The 20,376-nt window shown below is 36.8% G+C and overlaps 1 protein-coding gene across 1 annotated transcript in view; it reads right to left on the bottom strand.

Annotated features, from left to right (window-relative positions):
* Col4a6 (collagen, type IV, alpha 6) overlaps nucleotides 1-20,376 on the bottom strand; it is a 318,218-nt gene that overhangs the window by 182,545 nt on the left and 115,297 nt on the right. The window lies entirely within an intron of this gene.

Here is a 20,376-nt window from a genome sequence, read left to right on the forward strand (position 1 = left end):
TCCACCTGTATCCCTATTTAAACAATTTGTTTTTTCCCTTCCCCTCCACAAATTATACCAACATCAAATACAGTGAAAACAGGGGTTATACCATGGGGGAGGGACATACAAAGCAACAAAGAAATATCTTATAAATGTTAGACACAATATCAAGAAAGAAAAAAAAACATTTGAGTCCTTAACTTGGGGTTTATTTCACTTAACATCAACTTATCTGACCATTTCTGCTTGTCTCAGACATATACTAGTTAAAAATGTAACTATGAGCATCACTCAAAGAGATTCAGAGGATAATCTGGCTAGGCTCCCACCAACTCAGGATAAACATAAAAATTAATGAAGAGATGTTTGTCATAAATAAAGTATTCAAGTACACATAAGAAAAGATAGAATCGGGCTGGGAAGATGGCTCAGTGGTAGAGCGCTTGCCTCGCATGCATGAGGCCCTGGGTTCAATTCCTCAGCACCACATAAGCAAAAAGAAAAAAGCCGGAAGTGGAGTGCTGTGGCTCAAGTGGTAGAGCGCTAGCTTTGACCTGAAGAGCTGAGGGACAGTGCCCAGGCCCAGAGTTCAGGCCCATGACTGGACCCCCCCAAAAAAAGAAAAGATAGAATTATAGAATCAACATTGCAACCTCAAATGAAGTAAAGGATTGAGAAAATAAATATTGATAGTCACATAAAAGGTGACAAACAGACATTGCATTCATTCTGTGCATCAATAATGATGAAAGAATATTATACTATCTGATGAAATAGTCTAGGGAAAGATAGAGAGAAGGGGAAAGAGAGAGAAAAGAAGAAGGAGTTGGAAGAGGAGGAGGAGGAAGAAGAGGGGAGGTGGGAAGAGGAAGATGAGGGAAAGGAAATGGGGAGGGGTGAGACAAGTGAGAAGAGAGAGGATGGAGGATAAAAGAGAAGAAAGATACAGAGAGAGGAGAGAGGAAAGAGACAGAAAAAAGAGAATCTGATTTTGTTTCTAGATTGCCCCTAAAATTCCTGCATATTTGGCATGGCTAATTGTTAACCTGTATCTCCATTTCTAACTACCAATTCTTTTCCATATTTAAACTCTTACAGGACAAAATGATGCGGCTTCTTCAACAAAAGATGACAGAATGAAAAGAGACTCAGTGGAATCTTCAGATGGAAGGAATATGTGATCTATCATCCATGAAATAAAAAATAAGGAAGCAAACTGGACCCTAGTAGCTCATGCCTATAATGTAGATACTCAAGGAGAACCATGATTCAAAACCAGCTTGGACAGAAAAGTCCATCAGGCTCTCATTTCCAATTAACTAGCAAGAATTGTTGAAGTGGAGGTTTGGCTCAAGTAGCAGAGCACCAGCCTTGAGCCAAAAAGCTAAAGGAAAATGCCGCTGGGCCTGAGTTCAAGCCTTACTACCAACAGAGAGAGAGAGAGAGAGACAGACACAGACACAGAGAGACAGAGACAGAGAGACAGAGAGATAGATAGAGAGACAGAGAAAGAGAATGAGGAAACAAAAGTATTTGCACAACAATACTATGTAATCCCACCTACTTCAGGAGATTGAGGTGAGAGTTCAAGTTGGAGCCCAGTCTGGGGAACAATAGACTAATCAGAAAAAAACAAAATGAAAAAACAATGAACATTGATTGAATAAATGGTTACATAATGAAATTATTGTCAATTTTGTTATTGGAATGATAATAGATCTTGTTTTATGATAAAAGATTAACTGTAATATTTAATTGAAAAACAAAAAAATTAATAAGAAGTAACAAAATCCAGTATACTGTATGAAAAACTTTTTTTTCACTGTAGTGGTAACATGGTATTTCTTTTTTTTTATTTTTTTGAGTAATGTTGACTTTAATTGTTGTTTAGGTCTCTTTTCTTTCTCCTTTATAATTCTTTTTTTAATGTTTATTGTGAAAATACTGTACAGAGGGGTAACAGTTTCATGAGCAAGGTAATGAGTCCATTTCTTATCAAGCATTGTTGTTTCCTCCTTTGTTTTTCCCTACCATCCCTTCCCTCCCACCTCCACAACTACAGTCCCCTACTGCCACACTCCCCCCCCAAGCCTAAATTGTAAAGTTTGTTTTGCGACATAGTGTCTTGTACATCTCATTGTTGCAATGGGTCAATCTGTACCTTATTTAAACATTTTGTATTTTTCCTTCTGCTCCCCAATTATACCAACATCAAATACAGTGAAAACAGGGTACCATGGGGGAGGGACATACAAAGCAACCAAAAAATCACATGGTACCATATATATACGTTAGAAACAATAGCAAGAAAGAAAAAACCACTTGTGTCCTTATCTTGGGGTTCATTTCACTTAACGTCATCTTATCCGACCTTTTCTGCATGTCTAAAATATATACTAGTTATTGCAAATAAGGGAAACCATGGGACCTATGTTTCTTTGGGCCTGGCTTATTTCACTTGATATAATTGTTTCCAAGTCTTTCCATTTCCTAACAAATGGAGTGATGCTATTCTTTCTGATGGAGGCATAGAATTCCATTGTGTGTGTACACACACAGACACACACACACACACACACACACACATCACATCACATTTTCTTGATCCATTCACCTACTGAAGGGCATCCTTGAAGAAACAACTTCCTGATAAATAAGTGGGTTAAAGACTTAAAGAGAAGTTTCTCTGAAGAGGAAATAAGAATGGCCAATAGACATATCAAGAAATGCTCAACTTCTCTAGCCATAGAAGAAATGTAAATCAAAACAACATTGAGATTTCACCTCACCCCAGTCAGAATGGCTATAATCAAGAACTCTAATAACAACAGATGCTGGAAGGGAACCTTACTGCATTGTTGGTGGGAGTGTAAACTTGTTCAACCACTTTGGAAAGCAGTATGGAGGCTCCTCAAAAGACTCCACATAGAGCTCCCCTGTGACCCAGCAATCCCACTTTTGGACATTTACCCAAATGATCACAAACAAGACCACACTAAAGTTACCAGCACAACTATGTTTATTGCAGCATTATTTACCATAGCTAAGATATGGTATTTCTATTTTTTAAAATATCTTTATTATCCTTCAGTAGTTGTGCAAAGAAGATGCCATTCAGCAAAGCAGTTTATGAATAAAGTGTGTCTTGATCAATGTCACCCCTCTCAGAATTCTTACTCACCTCTCTGGATGGCCATGCTATTTCTAACTTTTTTTTTATGTCGGTCGTGGGGCTTGAACTCTGCACCTGGGCTGTATCCCTCAGCTCTTCAGCTCAAGGTTATCACTCTACCACTTGAACCACAGTTCCACTTCCGGCTTTCTGGTGGTTTGTGGGAGATAAGAGTCTCCCGGTCTTTCCTGCCTGGGCTGGCTTTGAACCGAGTAGCCTCCTGAGTAGCAGCTAGGACTACAGGCGTGAGCCACCGGCGACTGGCTGTTTTTTTTTTTTATCTTTTAAAGAATTGTTGATTGATGGGAAGGGGGAACAACGAGAAGGGAGGCAACAGTGCTTGATAAGAAATGTACTCGTTATCTTGCCCACATAATTGTAACTGCTCTGTACGGTATTCTCACAATAAAAAAAAAAGAATTGTTGAGTATAAATCTGAACAATTGGTACATAGGAGGAGTTCTACTGTACTGTTATATTTGGTATGTGTTTGAAATTTTTACAGAAAAGGCAAATATAAAAAACAAGAATTTAAGTTTTGAGTTGGGAAATGGATGGATTTGGGTGAATGCCTGAACATGGGAGGTGCTCTATGGGTATTAATTAGTTTCACCTCCCCCCAAAGACTATTGACTTAGTATAGAATATTAAAGAAAAATCCCTAGTTTTGGAGAATAAGTGGATTTCACTACAATTTAAGGACATGAGCCTGTCCTGTGATAACTAAAGCTTTCTTTCTTTCTTTCTCTTTCTTTCTTTCTTTCTTTCTTTCTTTCTTTCTTTCTTTCTTTCTTTCTTTCTTTCTTTCTTTCTTTCTTTCTTTCTTTCTTTCTTTCTTTCTTTCTTTCTTTCTTTCTTTCTTTCTTTCTTTCTTTTGTTGGTCGTGGGGCTTGAACTCTGGGCCTGGGCGCTGTCCCTCAGCTCTTCAGCTCAAGGCGAGCGCTCTACCACTTGAGCTACAGCGCCACTTCCAGTTTTCTGGTGGTTTACTGGAGATAGGAGTCTCACGTTCTCTCTTGCCAGGGCTGGCTTTGAAACGCGATCCTCAGATCTCAGCCTCCTGAGTAGCTAGGATTACAGGCGTGAGCCACCAGCACCCAGCACTAAAGCTTTCTTTTAAGTGACTGGTACATGCAACCCAGGAAATGAGAGTGACTGAAAAGTGAATCACAGCCCTAGAACTCAGAGGCAGAATGCTGAGAACAGTTTACTATCCTGGCCTATAGGTACAGCATTTATTTTGGCACAAATCAAATTATCAGAGAAAGGTGAGCTCATCAAGAGCTTTTTCACATATGGCTTTCACTTGACAACTATGCCAAACAACTTTTTCATCCTTAATTTGAGTTCCAGAGATTAAACCAAGTTTAAGGAGAGACAGATGCTGGTAACCCAACCCTAACATTTCTAAGACAATCACATTTTGTCTTTATGCTTTATGCACAAAGTCAAGATTTAATGCATATTTATGAAATTAACAAATACAACCAATAGTTTTAACCAACCAGGATAGTCTAAAGGGAGGAGAAGGATTTTTTTTTCAAGATTTCTCATACATTAAGTAAATTGTTCATCTATAGATGAAAAGTCTGAGTGTCATGGGCTGGAGGAGTGGTGTAAGTGGTAGAGGGCTTGCCTAACAAATATGGATCTCTGAATTGAAGTCCCAATATATGGGAGGAGTGGGTGGGAATGTTGAAAGGGTGACATGATCAAGATGCACTGTATTCATAAACTGGTTTAGTGAGTGACAACTACTTTGGACAACTTAATGATGATAATAAAAATATTCAAAGCAAAAAACCCTCAACACCAACAAAATATTAAAAAAGAAAGAGCAAGAAAATCAGGAAGACTCTTGGAGGGTAGAAACTGGGGAGAAAGAAAGGAGATGGTGAGGGGATGAGTATGATCAAAGTATTTCAGATAGATGTATTAAATTAGAATTATGAAACATATTAAATTGGTTAAGAGGGGGCAGGAAATTAAAAAGGAGGGATTAAATCTGATCAAAGTTCATTAAATTCCAGGTGCTGGTGGCTGTAATCCTAGCTACTGAGGAGGCTGAGATCTGAGAATCATGGTTCAAAGACAGCCTGGGCAAGAAAGTCTGTGAGATTCTTATCTCCAAGAAACCACTAGAAAACTAAAAATGGCACTATGGCTCAAGTGGTAGAGCTCTCACCTTGAGCTGAAGAGTGCTGGGATAGTGCCCAAGCTAAGAGTTCAAACTCCACGACTGTCAAAAAAATGGTTTATTATATGTGTGTTTGGAAATATCACAATGAAGCTCCTCACTTTGTACAATTAACAACACGCCTGTAAAAAAAGGAAAACAAAGATAAGGAGCTGATCAGTATAAAAAGGAAAATCTGAGTATTATGAATATTATCAGGAATAATGATATCATGAAATGCATATTGGTATTTTCTTATGTCTTTGTTTTCTCACCTTGTCCAAACTTTTGTTTTCAGATCTTGTTACATGGTGCAAATCTCTTTGTACAGAGATATACAACTATATCCCCAAAACATAGCACATTTGGCTGCATGCATTATATAGTGGTCTTCAGAGAAATAGAGCCAGAAAGTTTGAAATGTGCAAGGCAGGCTGGCAGAGTGGAGACCCAGGGAAGCACTGAGGCAGGATTCTGAAGGTAATCTCTTTAGGAGACTTCAGCTATTTTCACTTAAGGTCTTCAACAGATTGAATAAAGACAAGCCACATTATTAAGAGTAATGTTTTACCCCTCAAAGTCTACCCATTGAAATATTTATCATATCTAAAGAATCATAATCACAGTAACAACCTGATGTCTCATCATAGCCTACCCAAGTGCAAAAGCTACCCAAAACTTTTTGGTTAATATCTGCTGATATGTTGGAACTGAAAAAATTTGCAGACTGGTGGAACTTGAACTATTTCTGAACATCAAATCCTAAGGAGGTAGAGCACACAAACAAAAGGGGACACTAGGGTCAATGGCTCATTTAATAGTTGGCAAAACAAATGTTTCAGAAAAGCTTGCAATATACAACATGGGAAAATTAAAATATGGCTGGAATTTATTTGCAGATTTTCCCATCTTTTTTTTTTGTCAGTTGTGCGGCCTGAACTCTGGGCCTGGGCGCTGTCCCTCAGCTCTTCAGCTCAAGGCTAGTGCTCTACCACTTGAGCCACAGCACCACTTCCTGCTTTTTCTACTTTTGTGGTGCTGAGGAATTGAACCCAGAGCCTCATGCGTGCAAGGCAAGCACTCTACCACTGAGCCACCTTCCCAGCCTTTCCCCAGTCTTTTAATCAATTAAAAATGGAACTATTTCATTATTCATTCATTCACAAGCAATGAAGTAACATGATCTGGCATTCTTGGATCTGGTTTCTAGTCCCTGTTTAATTATTAACTAGTAAAGAAAACTTTGGCCAGCTTGCTTTGCCTTTCTTGTTTTCTGTTTTACCAATGGCCAAATAAAAAGCTCAGGAACTCCTTAAGGCAAGTATGGTAAGTTGAAAAGATATGGGTTCTAATTTTGCTTCAGATGTTTACTAGTTTTGGGAAAAGTACTTCTGGCACCCAACTTACACAGCTCCAAAATAGGAATAGGGACATTTAACTTAGGGTCATTGCAGTAACCAAATAAGACAAGTTGAACATGCAGAGTATCATCAGTGTTAACATGGAAAAGACATCTGTGCAGATGGAAAGTTAATCCCTTTTAGAACTAAAAACACAATTTCTTGACACTCATCATAAGCAGGAAACTCAGAAGATGAATTTGACATTATACTATCTTGCAATGATTTTGTTATGGTGGATTTTTGTTTCATTTGGAAAGAATATTCATGATTATTTGATATTCTCTTGGATCAAGTTGAAGTCCCTTGGCTCTTTAACTCCCCTGGGACACTTTGATGGCTTGTTGTGTGTGGGAAAGCAAGTATGGTCCAAGGCATGAGCTCACTGTCTCACCAGACAGCAAGTTTTCTATGTGCCTACTGCTAAAACTTGCATTATGAAATTTATCAGTCATAATAAATCCTTATATTTTCAGGTGAGAAAACTGAGTGTCAGAGGGATGGTTTAGGTAAGTTGCCAAACATTATATAGCAAATAAACATGAAATTAGAAGTTACTCCATACCTGTTTTGATTCAGAATATACACCCTTAACTATCAAATTATACTGAATTGCTACTTCATGAAAAGTGTTTTGTTTTTTTTATCAGTGTGTATGACTTGTAAAGGAGTTTCATTGTGATATTTTCATATATGCACATAAGGTACTTTAATCAAATTCATCTCTTTATCACTCTTCATTATCTCTGGAAAGTGTTTTTTTTAAATAAAAGATGTACAGACATGTGAGACTTTCAAGAAACATCTTTTTACTAGAACATTAGTGTATGGATGTGTGTATATATATACATATATATTACCTTGTGCATGTAACTGTAACCCCTCTGTACAGTATTTTCACTATTAAAAAAACTTATAAAAAAGAAATACATACACAAAATTTCAAAAATCAAAATTGAGAGATTAAGGAATCCAAGCAGTTCATTTTTTTCTCAAAGTTTTGAACACTTCCTGAGTTCTATAGTGGGAGTGGGTAAGGATAAGTAGTGAAGTCACTGTGAGGGCAGTTCCCCTATTTAACTGTGATATTTGACTATGAGAAAAGTGGAGCTGAGAGGAATTATCATTTGCTGAAGGTTGCAAACTAGAAAGTAACAAAACTTGAAGTTTACAGTTCTTACTTTTAAGCAGTATGCTAGATTTCCATGAAAAACATCTTCTCAGTAAATTAAACATATAATTAATGTAAGATCCAGCAATTCCATTGTTAGGAATTGAAAACAATTCCATTGTTAGTGAACTGAAAACAAGTATCCAAACCAAAACTTGTATACTGATATCATAGCAGCCATATTCCTAAGAACCAAAGGGTAGACCTTTAAAGACCTGGATGAGTTATAAATATGTGATAAAACTATGAAATGAAATCTAACTCAGCCAGAGAGAAGAATGAAATTCTCATATATAGTATAACATAGATGGATATTGAGAACAATATGCTAAATGACAAAAGGCAAACAAAAAATGTCATGAATTCTATGATTCTATTTGTATGAAATATCCAGAGTAAATAAATCCATAAGACAAAAGAAAAAGAAGGTTACTGGTTGCTGTAGGCTGCGGAGAGAAGTGACTGCTTAATGGGTTCCCATTTGAAGAGGTGAAAAAGTCCTGAAATTAGATAATGGGGTTGATCAGACAATATCATGAATGTGCTTAATTCTGGTGAATTAGTCTTTAAAATGGTTTAAATGGTGTTTCATGTTATGTGTATTTTGCCTTAATAAGAATAAATCAATAAAGAAATTAAGTCAATTCAATGGTCTCTGACTTTCCCTGTGCTTATGGCATTTATGATGGTCTTCTCTGTTGGTCCAGCATACTCAAAGTTCTTTTTACCTTAACTCCTTAACTCCTATCCTTCCATTATTTTCCCTAGACACTTCTGCCCATTCCCCAGAAATTTCCATTTCAACTTCCATTTAATCCTTCATAATCTTGTTCATCCATGATGACCTTCCTAATTATTTACTTTTTTCTCTAACCATGGAATCTAGAATGATCTAGGTAGCCCTACTTTTATTTTAAAACTAAAATTAGTACAAATGTTTGAAAAGCAATATCTTTGGATTCTCAAGCAAATGTCTTTTCTATGAACACCCCTGTGTCTCTCACAGAATCTAGACTTTTCATATTATTTTATGTGTATGTAGCATATATATGCAGATATTTTGTTAACCTTCTTTCTATAGTAAGATACTCTTTAATGGTAACTTTCGTTTCTTGCATGTGTTGGCATATAATAAGTGCCCAATAAATACTTTATGACGAAAGATGTGCAAATCTCTGTCATGGGTCTCAGAATAATCATGGACATGTTAAAAGGGACATTACTTCATCAATAAAGGAAACATCTGCTTATTCTGCTGTATTTTCAGTTATTATAAATTGAAATCAGATGACCTCTTGCTAGTGAAACAAGAAGATAGACACCTTCCAAAAAGAAGCAAAAACATGTTCTAAATCAAAAAAGACATGGAAATAAATTGATTAAATATTTATTTACTAGCTGTATAAACTTGGGTAAGCGATTTCATCTGTCTGGGCTTTAGTTTCTTCAGCTGCAAACATGAGAATATGGGTAACAGTACGTACTCTGGCTGCTTATTCGTGCTAGGAAATGATAAGCCCTCAATATATGTTAGTGTTTGTGAGTATTAATTGTTTACTTTCCCCAAATCATCTTCCCAAGGACACAGTTTAGTCAAAGACCTAGGACTTCCAGAAACATCCTTACTATTCATATACAGTGCTGTAAGTCTCACTACTGAATTCTAAACTATGGTATCAGGACACAGAGGTATGCATTATCATGAGTCTCAATAATCAATTCTAGGAAAACTCAAGCTGATGCTCTGATATTGTAATTATGACCTTATAAGTCCGCTTAGCTGTGCCCGCCAGATTGCTTTTGGAATAACTGTAGCATTCCTAGCCCTGAGAACAAAAGTAGAACTTGAAAGAAGGGCTAGTTTGCATCCTGGCAGATGAACAAGGGATCTGTTGGTGGCTTTCCAGCTGATAATAGAAAAATCAGTGGACAGGAATGAGATGGCATTCCCAGTGTTTAACCACAAGAATAAGCCTTTTAATTTCCTAAGCCCTGTGGATCTCTTGGACAAATGGTTGTTCATCAATTTTCCTCAAACATTTGATTGTCCATGCATGCCAAGACAGCTGCCCACATTTCAGCAGACTGGCTAATGCCTGAGCCCACGGATTGGATGTTGAAGAGTGAAGTTAACACGAAGTAGAAAGGACCAGAGGAGTCACAACAAGAAATGGCCTTGGGAATAGAGAACTGTAATCTTTGTAAGGAATTAGCAATGCATACATATAGTGTTTTTTTTTCAGACTGGTCCTGCTCAGAAATCCCAACCTCTGTCAGTATTGCTGGATGGGAGAGCAAAGCATGGAGAGATTTCTGAGATTGATGGGTAGGTTTCTGAGAGATTTCTGGGTAGATGGTTGTTTTCATAATGGATAATCTTCACTTGCAGGATTACTTTTCTAATGTTTGATAGGATGGCTTGATTGCCTCTATGGGAAAACTGTCTCTCATCCTTCTCCTATACATTGTTAACTTAAAGGACATGGTTAAGAAACACCTGAGATTGTACTATTGTAAGCAACATGAGTAGAGCCTTGTGCTTTGTTGCAAGAATATAGTCACTCATCTGATAACTGGTTTGGAAAATAACTAAAAGCTTACATGATCTATAATATGTAATTATCTATAATATGTATCTATAATATGTAACCGGTCAGGCAGGAGAGATAGGATTTTATTGTCAAGATATTCACAAAATGTGAGAGACTGGCATAAGATAGCCTACTTGACTCATGTACTTTTAAAATGGCTATTTCAGTCAGGTGGGCATAGATGTTTCATAACTGTAATCCTAGCTACTCAGGAGGCTGGGACCTCAGGACCATAGATCAAATCCAGCTCTGGCAGGGAAGTCTATGAGACTCTTATCTTCAATTAATCACCAAAAATACTGGAAGTGAAACTATGGCTCAAGTAGTAGAGCACCAGCCTTTAGCAAAAACAAAAACAAACAAACAAACAAAAAACCCCAAAGGGATAGCACTAAAGCCCTCAGTTCGAGCCCCAGTCTTAGCACATAAATGTATGTGAACACACACATGTGTGTGTAGAGAAATATGGCTGACTCTGATTTCTGTTCATATTCAGTTTTTTCCTGTGGCCCTTGTCCCACTAAAAATTTTGAGAATCAGTGTTTCAAATCTGGTTGTTAGAAAGAGTTGTAGAGACTTTCAGGAAAACAAGGGAGTAGAGCAGCCCAGAAAGATGAGCAGAAGCCTGGGGCTAGAGCTATCTGTAGTTCTTGATTAAACCTTAACAGTAACATTTGAATTTTACATCATATTCTTGCTATATTGTGTGTGTGTGATTTTTAGAAAGAACTCTTTAACTGAAAATTGATATTAAGACCTCATAAATTGTTCCTCTCATATTCTTCTACTGGCCTCTATTTACCCTTTTCATTCCCTATTCCCTTTTTGATCTTTTTTTTAAATCATCTTCCTCTTCTCAGGGTAACTGCTCTCAGAAATCCAGTTCTTAGCAGCCCAGTGCAGGCCCCACTTGAACCCTTCCAAATTCTGACAGCTACATATAGCAGGAGCCAGAGCACAGTCACTGTGCCTGTATCTTCAAATTATACTTACAGATAACTGTTTCCTCACTACAGCTTTCAATATAAGTAAACAAGAACACAAAGAGAAAATTAACAGATTTTTCACCTCAGGAATGAAAGTTTACCCAGCCCATAAAGCCTGGAGCACAGGCTTATGTTGTTCACAGCTCCTGTCCTGAACTGCTCTCTTTCTTGCCTGCCTTGCACCCCACTTCTTAATCTCTTTTTGGCTTCTAACTTCATGACTCACCCTTTTTGCTTGCAGTCTTGCCTTAGATCTGATTGTCACCAAAGCTTCTCTATTTTTGAGCTATCTGATTTCTTCCACATTAATGATTCCAACTCCTGTTCTTGCTATCTTGTAGTTGACTGTCCTGGATCAACACCTTACTCAATTTTCCTCCAAACTTATGCACAGGACTCTGATACACTACTCAAATTATCCCCTCTAGTCTAATGTAGCTATTACTCCTAGAACTCATTTAACACTTGCCATGTATACCCTTGTAATACAATACTTTTACTTTCATTCACTGATTCATTTCATAAAGAGCTAGTGCTTTTTATGTTCAGGGTATACTAGTGTATACAAATAAAGATGCCTTCTAGGCTAGTATTGAAGAACTCGGTAGGACTTTCTGTAATGCTGGGAAATGCTCTCTATAACATGCTGGCTAAGTTGGTAGTCAATAGCCACATGTTGCTATTAAGCACCTGAAATGCAGTGAGTTCAATTGAAGAAACGAAATTTATATTTTATTTAAGTTTAGTTAACATTTAGATCTACACAGTGCACATCTAGTGTTCCTGTCTAGGAATGGAATTGTTCAATTTTAAAACATATGCATTTCCAACATTTTTTTTGGTCGGTCATGGGACCTGAACTCTGGGACTGGACGCTGTCCCTGAGCTCTTCAGCTCTTTAGCTCAAAGCTACCGCTCTACCACTTGAGGCACAGCGCCCCTTCTTGCTTTTTTCTGCTTATGTGGTGCTGAGGAATGGAACCCAGGGCCTCATGCATGCAAGGCAAGCACTCTACCGTTGAGCCACTTTCCCAGCCCATTTCAACATTTTTACTATCAAACGTTTCCATAATAGATATCTATACTACCTCCAAGATGAAAAAATAACCTATCCAACAAGAGATGAAAAGAAAAAGTATGATAGATATATAATAAAATAGTATATAATATTTAAAATGAGACAAAAAACCAACCGAGAAGTATAACATGAATGAATCTTAAGATATGATGTTGAATGAAAACAAAGTGATAAAATTATGTCTTCATCATTCATTTAGGCTTAAGAATATACAAAATGATATTTTATATCCTTGAGAAATATAATACTATAAACACATGTATAGTAATGACAAACATAAAAATTGCTTATCTACAATAGTAAAGACTTTTGGAGTCTTTAACTCCCATTTTCTGCATGGGAAACAGGAAATGTTTCTCATTTTCCCTTTCTATCTAACTTTGTTGAACTGCAATCAATCTTTCCTAAAACTTAAAAAATGATAAGCACATTTTTTCTCTTTAAAAAATTAAAAAGTTTACTAGAAGGCAGACAGACAAGCAGTTCAAACTTGGATATTTCTACAAATAAGTACTTTCCAAAGACCATGAGAGGGAAAAATATTTTAGAAACTTATAGAGAAAGGACTCATGTTTGTTTGTATATATTTAGAAGAGATTTGACAATTCAAGGATCAAGGCTTGGCTGTGTGTGTGTTTCAAACAGAATGACAAATACTTGTTGTATCCTAAGGCTTGTAAGGATAACTGAAATTCATGCAAAATGGGATATATTTGAATCCCTTGTCTTTTTATGTATCTGAATTCCTGGTATGCTGTACTGACATGCAATGGTGTCCTACAGATAATTCAATAACATTGATACAAGTAGTTCTCTCTACTTGGAAATTACCATATTCTCCATCCTACCCCCAAGATTTCTAATTTGATTTTGAACTCTAACATCACCCCTTTTGGAAAGTCTCACCTAACTCCTTAAGACTAAATTAATCACTCCTATCACAAATAATTTTTCTTACATTTAGAAAAATCTCAGTGATTCCTGAGTCAAAAATATATTTTGCTTTTTTAAAAGATTCCAGAGGATCCAACAATGTGCCTATAAAACTGATATTTGATGAGCAAAATTAAAACATATTAATAAGACCAGAGATGCAAAGTTACTTTAAAAGAGAACGTAGGAGTTTCATGCTAACAGGCGGCCCAGATTGTAATGCAATCAATGTTATTATCATATCTAAAGAAAGTGAACATATTGTGAGAAAGAAGATGTTCCAAATACTAAAACTTAAGATATTCTGAAGGAAATCACTGGTTATGAAGCTGTGCCAAGGCTAGAAAGAACCTCCGAGGCCACTGCTTCCCAATCCTGAAGATGAATGGATGATCCCATTACAGTTGGTTGCCAGAAAATGTTATGCTTATATAATCAACTCGAATTGCAGTAGTACCATGCACATCAAGAATTCTGTTTTTTTTTTTAAATCTTTGGCTTCCCACATAGATTTTCCTACAGTCAGAAGATTTGCTCATGTAACCATGTGAACTCAGCAGTTACTTTTTCTTGCTCTAAAGAAATAAATGAATATTCTATTTAAAATGTCCTCCTCTTGAGGCTAGTTTGTGTCTGCCTTAAGAAAATGGCATACTCCCTGTCATTCTTGGGCTAGAGTCAGGAATGTACAGGACTAATTAAGGTCATACTCAAGGTCTAAGCCTTCCATAAGAAGACTCCTAGACTATTACTCATTTTGAATCAAATATGCAGTGTTCAGTGAATGAGAATAACCATGGCACATTTTATGTATAATTTTAGGCAGAAATCTTGCTGCATAGGTAGATCTCATATCCCTATTTGGAAAGAAGCTTATTTTTGCCAAGTTTTTGGAGCCAGCCAAAGAGCAGCTCACAATGCTTGGCTTGGTTGGTACTCAACTGACACTGAATAAAACTACAGCTTTATCTGCCCTCTAAATGGTGGAATTTGAGAACAGTATGGGTCAGTTTAAAGGAAGAGATTGTGCTCATTTCTTCAAGCATGCATTTTGCATTGTTTTATGTATGCTGGATACTCTGTTATACATTGGAGATGAATATATTGCTATTGCTCTCTTGGAACTTATATGACTTACAGAGTTGTTTCCAGTGACCAGTATTTAGAAAGGTACTGACCAATACTATGTAGATAGGGATTTAGATTCTTTTTTGTTTTTGGTCGGTCGTGGGGCTTGAACTCTGGGCCTGAGCACTGTCCCTCAGCTCTTCAGCTCAAGGCTAGCACTCTACCACTTGAGCCACAGCGCCTCTTCTGGTTTTCTGGTGGTTTATTGGAGATAGGAGTCTCACATTCTCTCCTGCCCTGGCTGGCTTTGAACAGTGATCCTCAGATCTCAGCCTCCTGAGTAGCTAGGATTACAGGCGTGAGCCACCGGCGACTGGTGGATTTAGATTCTTATTAACCTAAAAATATAGGAATTATATTAAATGCTACAAAGGAGAAGGAAATACTGCTATGAGAAAGATGAATGGGAAAGCCTAAATTAAGCATATATTCAGAGATGGTCAGTTTCCTGAAGTGATGTGATTTGAGTTAACACTTGAATTTGTAAGCAATAGAACAAAGTTGGAAGAAGAGTATTCCAGACAAAGGAAATGAGCAATATATAGTCCTTAATTTTAAAAATAGTATGGGAAAGAATTGTTTGAAGTGAAGCTAGAAATGGAAGCAGGGATAGATCACATAGAATCTTGTGATAATTATAGGAGGCAAAGAAAAAGGGTTTTAACAGTGATATTGACTTCATTGGACTGCATTTGGTAAAGATCATCTTAACTGTCCTGTGTAGTAACTACAAGAGGACTCTGGGAGGACTAGAAGAGGACTAGAAGATAATAAGAAGATAATTTCAATGTTGCTGTAGTAATTCAAGGTAGAGATCATGGTGGCCTCCAACAGTGAGTGAAGAAAGATTAGAGTAATGTCATATAAGACAAAAAACTAAAGGACTTTGTGAATGATTAGATATGGTAGGTGAGGGAGATGATATGGGTTCCTCTGTGATAAATTAGATGGATATAGAACCATCTGTTGAGTTACAGAACAATGGAGTTGGACCATGTTGGGTTTGTGAGGCATAGAAAGAGAGATGCCTTTTGTTGAGTTTGATATACTTCTGAGATATCCAAGGCAAGCTGTCAAGTAGACAGTTCAATTTCAATAATCTCCTAATTGGTCTCATTCCATTTCTTGCCTTCCTCAAACATGTTTGTGCTCTACTCAAATCTTCCAAAGTCTCAAAATTTGCCAAAGTATTTACAATGGCTTATAACTCTGCATTTTTCTGTCTATTCATTATTATTTAAAACTCCTTAACCTGCTCTACAATTCTCCTCTCATTCACTTCATTCTAGCCACAATCGCTTCCTTGCTAAAAGCTACCAAACTCCTACTACAAGACCTTTCCATTGACTGTTGCTTGGGACATTTTTCTTGATATTTGTAAGACTTTTTGTTCTCATTCCTGTCTCATTTTGGCTCAAATCTCACATTTTCAAGGGAGACAATATGTCACTTAAGTTGTTAAATATTCTATTTAATATTGTAATGTATACTTACCCAATTGTTCCTTTCCTTTTTACAATACCAATCTCTGATATTACACATAACTTGCTTATATGTACCATCTCTTTCTTCCCTTGATACAAGCTGTTTCTCTTTTGTGTAATGATGAAACCCAAGTCCCTTGAAAAGCACCCCAACATACAGGTAGCATTCTATAAATATTTGTTTAATGCCCAAGAGGATATGGAACTTAGAACACAAGTTTGGACTAGAGAAATAAATTTGGAAACCATTAGTAAATGTGGGATCACTAAATTCCTAGAAATGCTTACAAGTGACTAGGACACAAAGAAAAGAGAAGGCCTAGGGATAAGCCCTAGGGAAGTGAAATCTTTAGAGGCTAAAAGAAGATAATCCATTAGAGTAGAATAGTGAGGAAAATGTACAAAATCAGGAACAGAGTAAGCTAATTTTGGGGATAAGATGGTGATTTCGAAATATCTGCCCTTTTGACTTTCTGAATGAAAAGAGTTATATAACACAGTAAAGACTATACTTTTAAAAAATTATTGTGAAAATACCGTACAGAGGGGTTACAATTACATGGGCAAGGTAATGAGTACATTTCTTATCAAGCATTGTTGCCTCCTCCTTTGTAGGAAAGACTATTCTGAAGAAAGAGAGGAACCATATTGGGAATTCAAAACGTGGTAGGACAGCAGAGAAATATAGATACACCAACATAATAGGGAAAAGCAGAAAACAGTACCAAGCTCAGTCCCTAGCTCTCTGGAGGGAGAATGGAAGCTGAAGACATGGTCCCAAGGTAAAGTAGATAGCCCTTACGAAAGACTAGCAATTTTAACTGTAGAATAATCCCAAAGATCCCACAAGTCTCAAGCCTAGTGTGGGAATTTGGAGAGTCAGTGACTTCCTTGCAAAGGCATGCCTCCAGAGACCTACTTCTTCCAACTAGGCCCTCACATACTGAAATCTCCAACATCCTCTCAAAATAACACCACCAGCTGGGGACCAAGCACTCAACACATGGAACTGTGAGGGGTGGGAGGGGGAAAGAATTTCATGTTTAAATCATAACAATACACAGCACTTTGGAACTTTTCAACATAAAGCCAATACAGGTTGCTTATGAGGGACATGGCAATATACTAGCTGCTGTCTTAGATTACCACGATATTCAAAAACTGTATGTCTCTTGGAAGAAAAATTTATTCATACTACAAATATTTATTTAGTAACTGTAACAGGAACTATTCTAAATGTTGAAGGTATATGAGCAAACAAAGCAAATAACCCTGTCCTCATGTAGTTCACATTTAGTAGAGAGAATCATTAACCCTAACACACATCTTAGAATACAGAATAATGTGCCGTCAGGAGTAAGTTCAAAGACAGTTCCATGGGTTTACATAGTGGCAACTGAATATGCAGTGCAAGTAAATGAAGTTTTAGAGCTAAGCTGTATCTGAGTTTTCTGTGTCTCTATCTCTGTCTGTCTCTCTGACTTTTTTTTGCCAGTCTTAGGGCTTGAAGTCAGGACCTGGGCTCTGTCTCTGAGCCTCTCTGTGTTCAAGACTAGCCCTCTACCACTTGAGCCACAGTGCCACCTCCGGCCTTTTCTGTTTATGTGGTACTGAGGAACCCAGGGCTTCATGAATGCTAGTTAAATACTCTTACCTCTAAGCCACATTCCCAGCCCCTCTCTCTGATTGTTTTTTGTTGATAATGGGAATTTTATCAGAGCCTGGATACTATCCCTGAGATCTTTTTTTCTCTAGGCTAGAGCTTTAACATTTTGAGCCACAGAGCAATATCCAGTTTTCTGGTGGTTAATTGGAGGTAAGAGTCTCATGGACTTTCCTGTACCAACTGGCTTCAAACCACAACCCTCAGATCTCAGCCTCCTGAGTAGCTAGGATTACAGGCGTGAGCCACTATCACCCAGCATCTCTTTATCTCTTTATACTATGTTAGTATCCATGTACCTTGGATAACTAACTGATCTTTGTGGAGCCTAAAGTGAGGAGAAATAATACATCTTACAGATTTGGGGTGAGACTATAATCATATATAAAAGCATTAAAACATTCAGTTATTTTTATCATTCTATATAACTAACTCCACACCTATCATATTTTTTTAGGATCTTCAGATTTTTAACTAAGAGCCTGAAAACTAGACACAATAATGTCTTTGAATCTTGGTTTCTTTGTCTTTATACTAGGGATTTCCTAGGGTTTTAAAATAAAAATATTTTTTAAGAATGTAGAAGAATGCCTGGAACACAGAAATGGTCAATAAATGGTAACTGGCTTCATTTATCCTTTTTTCCCCCAACCTTGACCAGTATTACCTGCATAGAATAATGCCTAGTGTCCAAAAGTGGCTGAGATAAAAATCTACTTGGCATGAATATTGTAAGAATCAAAGGAGATGTGTTATCCATATGTGTTTTATATGCATAAAAACCTTAATATTCTCTTGTCCTGAGAAGTCTAATTTAAAATAATCTAAGCCCAAGATCTAACAATGAGTGATTGTCTGGTTTTACTCCACTGAAAATCATATGAACTTTACGGAGTTACACAAAAGAAAGATCAGAAAGAAACAAAAGAATGGTGTACTAGGAGATAAGCAAGAAGTGTTCTGTAGGTAGAATGTTCCTTTGATTAATAGTCAAGAATATGTGTTACACTTTTTAATGTTGTTGTGGATTGAGCACAATTCCCATGCATGCTATACAAGCACTCTATAACTGAGATCCAGTTCCAGCCTAAATAACATTCATCTTTTTATTACCTTATAATAGCTATACAGGGAGGGATTTTATTGTTACATTCACGCAGATGTTCATATAGCATTCCAATCAATCTCACTCCATTACTCTTCCTGCCCCCTTAACATTTAAAATAAATATGTGAGTATTAATTCCTGCTTTTCCTTAAGACTGGAAAAATGTTAGATAATTTGATGTAGATTTTGTTAAACTTATAAATTTGAGAGTGTGAATACTTTGCTGGTAATCCAGTTTCTTGTCAAAGTTCACATGTCACTTGATGCATTTATCAAGTCACACTCTATATAAGGTCATTTTCCAGTTTCTTCTCTATTCCAACCTAAACACATACCACTAATTTAATCCATCAAAATTTACTGAGTACCTGTTATAATTACAAGGGCTAGGGTTTGATACTATATTGTACCAATAAGCTACAAGGTAGACTCAGTTCAATAGAGCAAGGTATCTATTGCATATAAGCTATCAGAATATGGCTCTTTATGCCATCTAATCACAGCAATGACAATGTCAAACAATGTAGTATTGTGCAATAGAACAATTTAGGTCAGCCAAAAATAGAGGCTCCATTTTGGGTTGGATACATTATCTAATTACAGAATAAAAATTACTGTTTATAAAATGTCCTTGCAAGAAGAAACACGAGAAAATAAAGGTCATCAGAAGAAGAATAAGTGTCCCTACCTATAGATATTTAGGTTTGGGATCAGAAATGAATGATTTGGGAAATGGAAAAGATCTTAAGTTTGAAAACATTTTTGATTAATTATCTCTTGGTTGAAATGGAAAACAGTACTCATTACTCATGCACTCAATAGATGTTCAGAGTGACTGAAACACGGGAATAATTTCAGCAAGATGTCTGTGTTACCCTCCTATGCCAAATTAGGATAGAGATGGATACAATTTGCCAGTTATTTTTGGCTGCAAAGGCATCAAGCCAATAAAGGCAGAGGAGAGGGAAAGCTGGAGTGTGAAGTTGCCTACCACTTAAATACACATAGCCATTAACCATAAAAGTGGCACAATCAAGAAGTATGGAAGAGCAACAATCATGAAATTGATTAGACAACTTAAACTGTTTTATTCTCAAACTATAGAAAAAATGCAATCCCTAGATTTTTGTTGTACTCTTTCTCATGAATGTTTGATCTGTAAAGATCCACTTTGCTGATTTTAGTGAGTAAGTACTGTATCTATTTTGATCAAATCCTAGGAAGAAAACCAACTGCATTCCAAAAAAGGATGCTTTTTGTAGGTTGAGCTTTGTATTAAACGTTCCAGGATGAGACGCCATGCCTAAACTCAGCCTGTAGAAACACCCAAAACATTGATTTCTAGTGTGAATGTACTTAAAGGCAGATGGTGCATTTGCCTTTTGCTTCAAGTAAACAGACTAAAGCTTTTAAAACCCTTCATATGAAAAGGTACTGTTCCCAGCCAAAGAACAAAGCAACCCAGGACCTCACTTTCTTGGCTACCAAGAATAAACAAGAAAGAA

This window comes from Dipodomys ordii, unplaced genomic scaffold (assembly GCF_000151885.1).
Source record: "Dipodomys ordii isolate 6190 unplaced genomic scaffold, Dord_2.0 Scaffold88, whole genome shotgun sequence".
Taxonomy (NCBI): Eukaryota; Metazoa; Chordata; class Mammalia; order Rodentia; family Heteromyidae; genus Dipodomys; species Dipodomys ordii.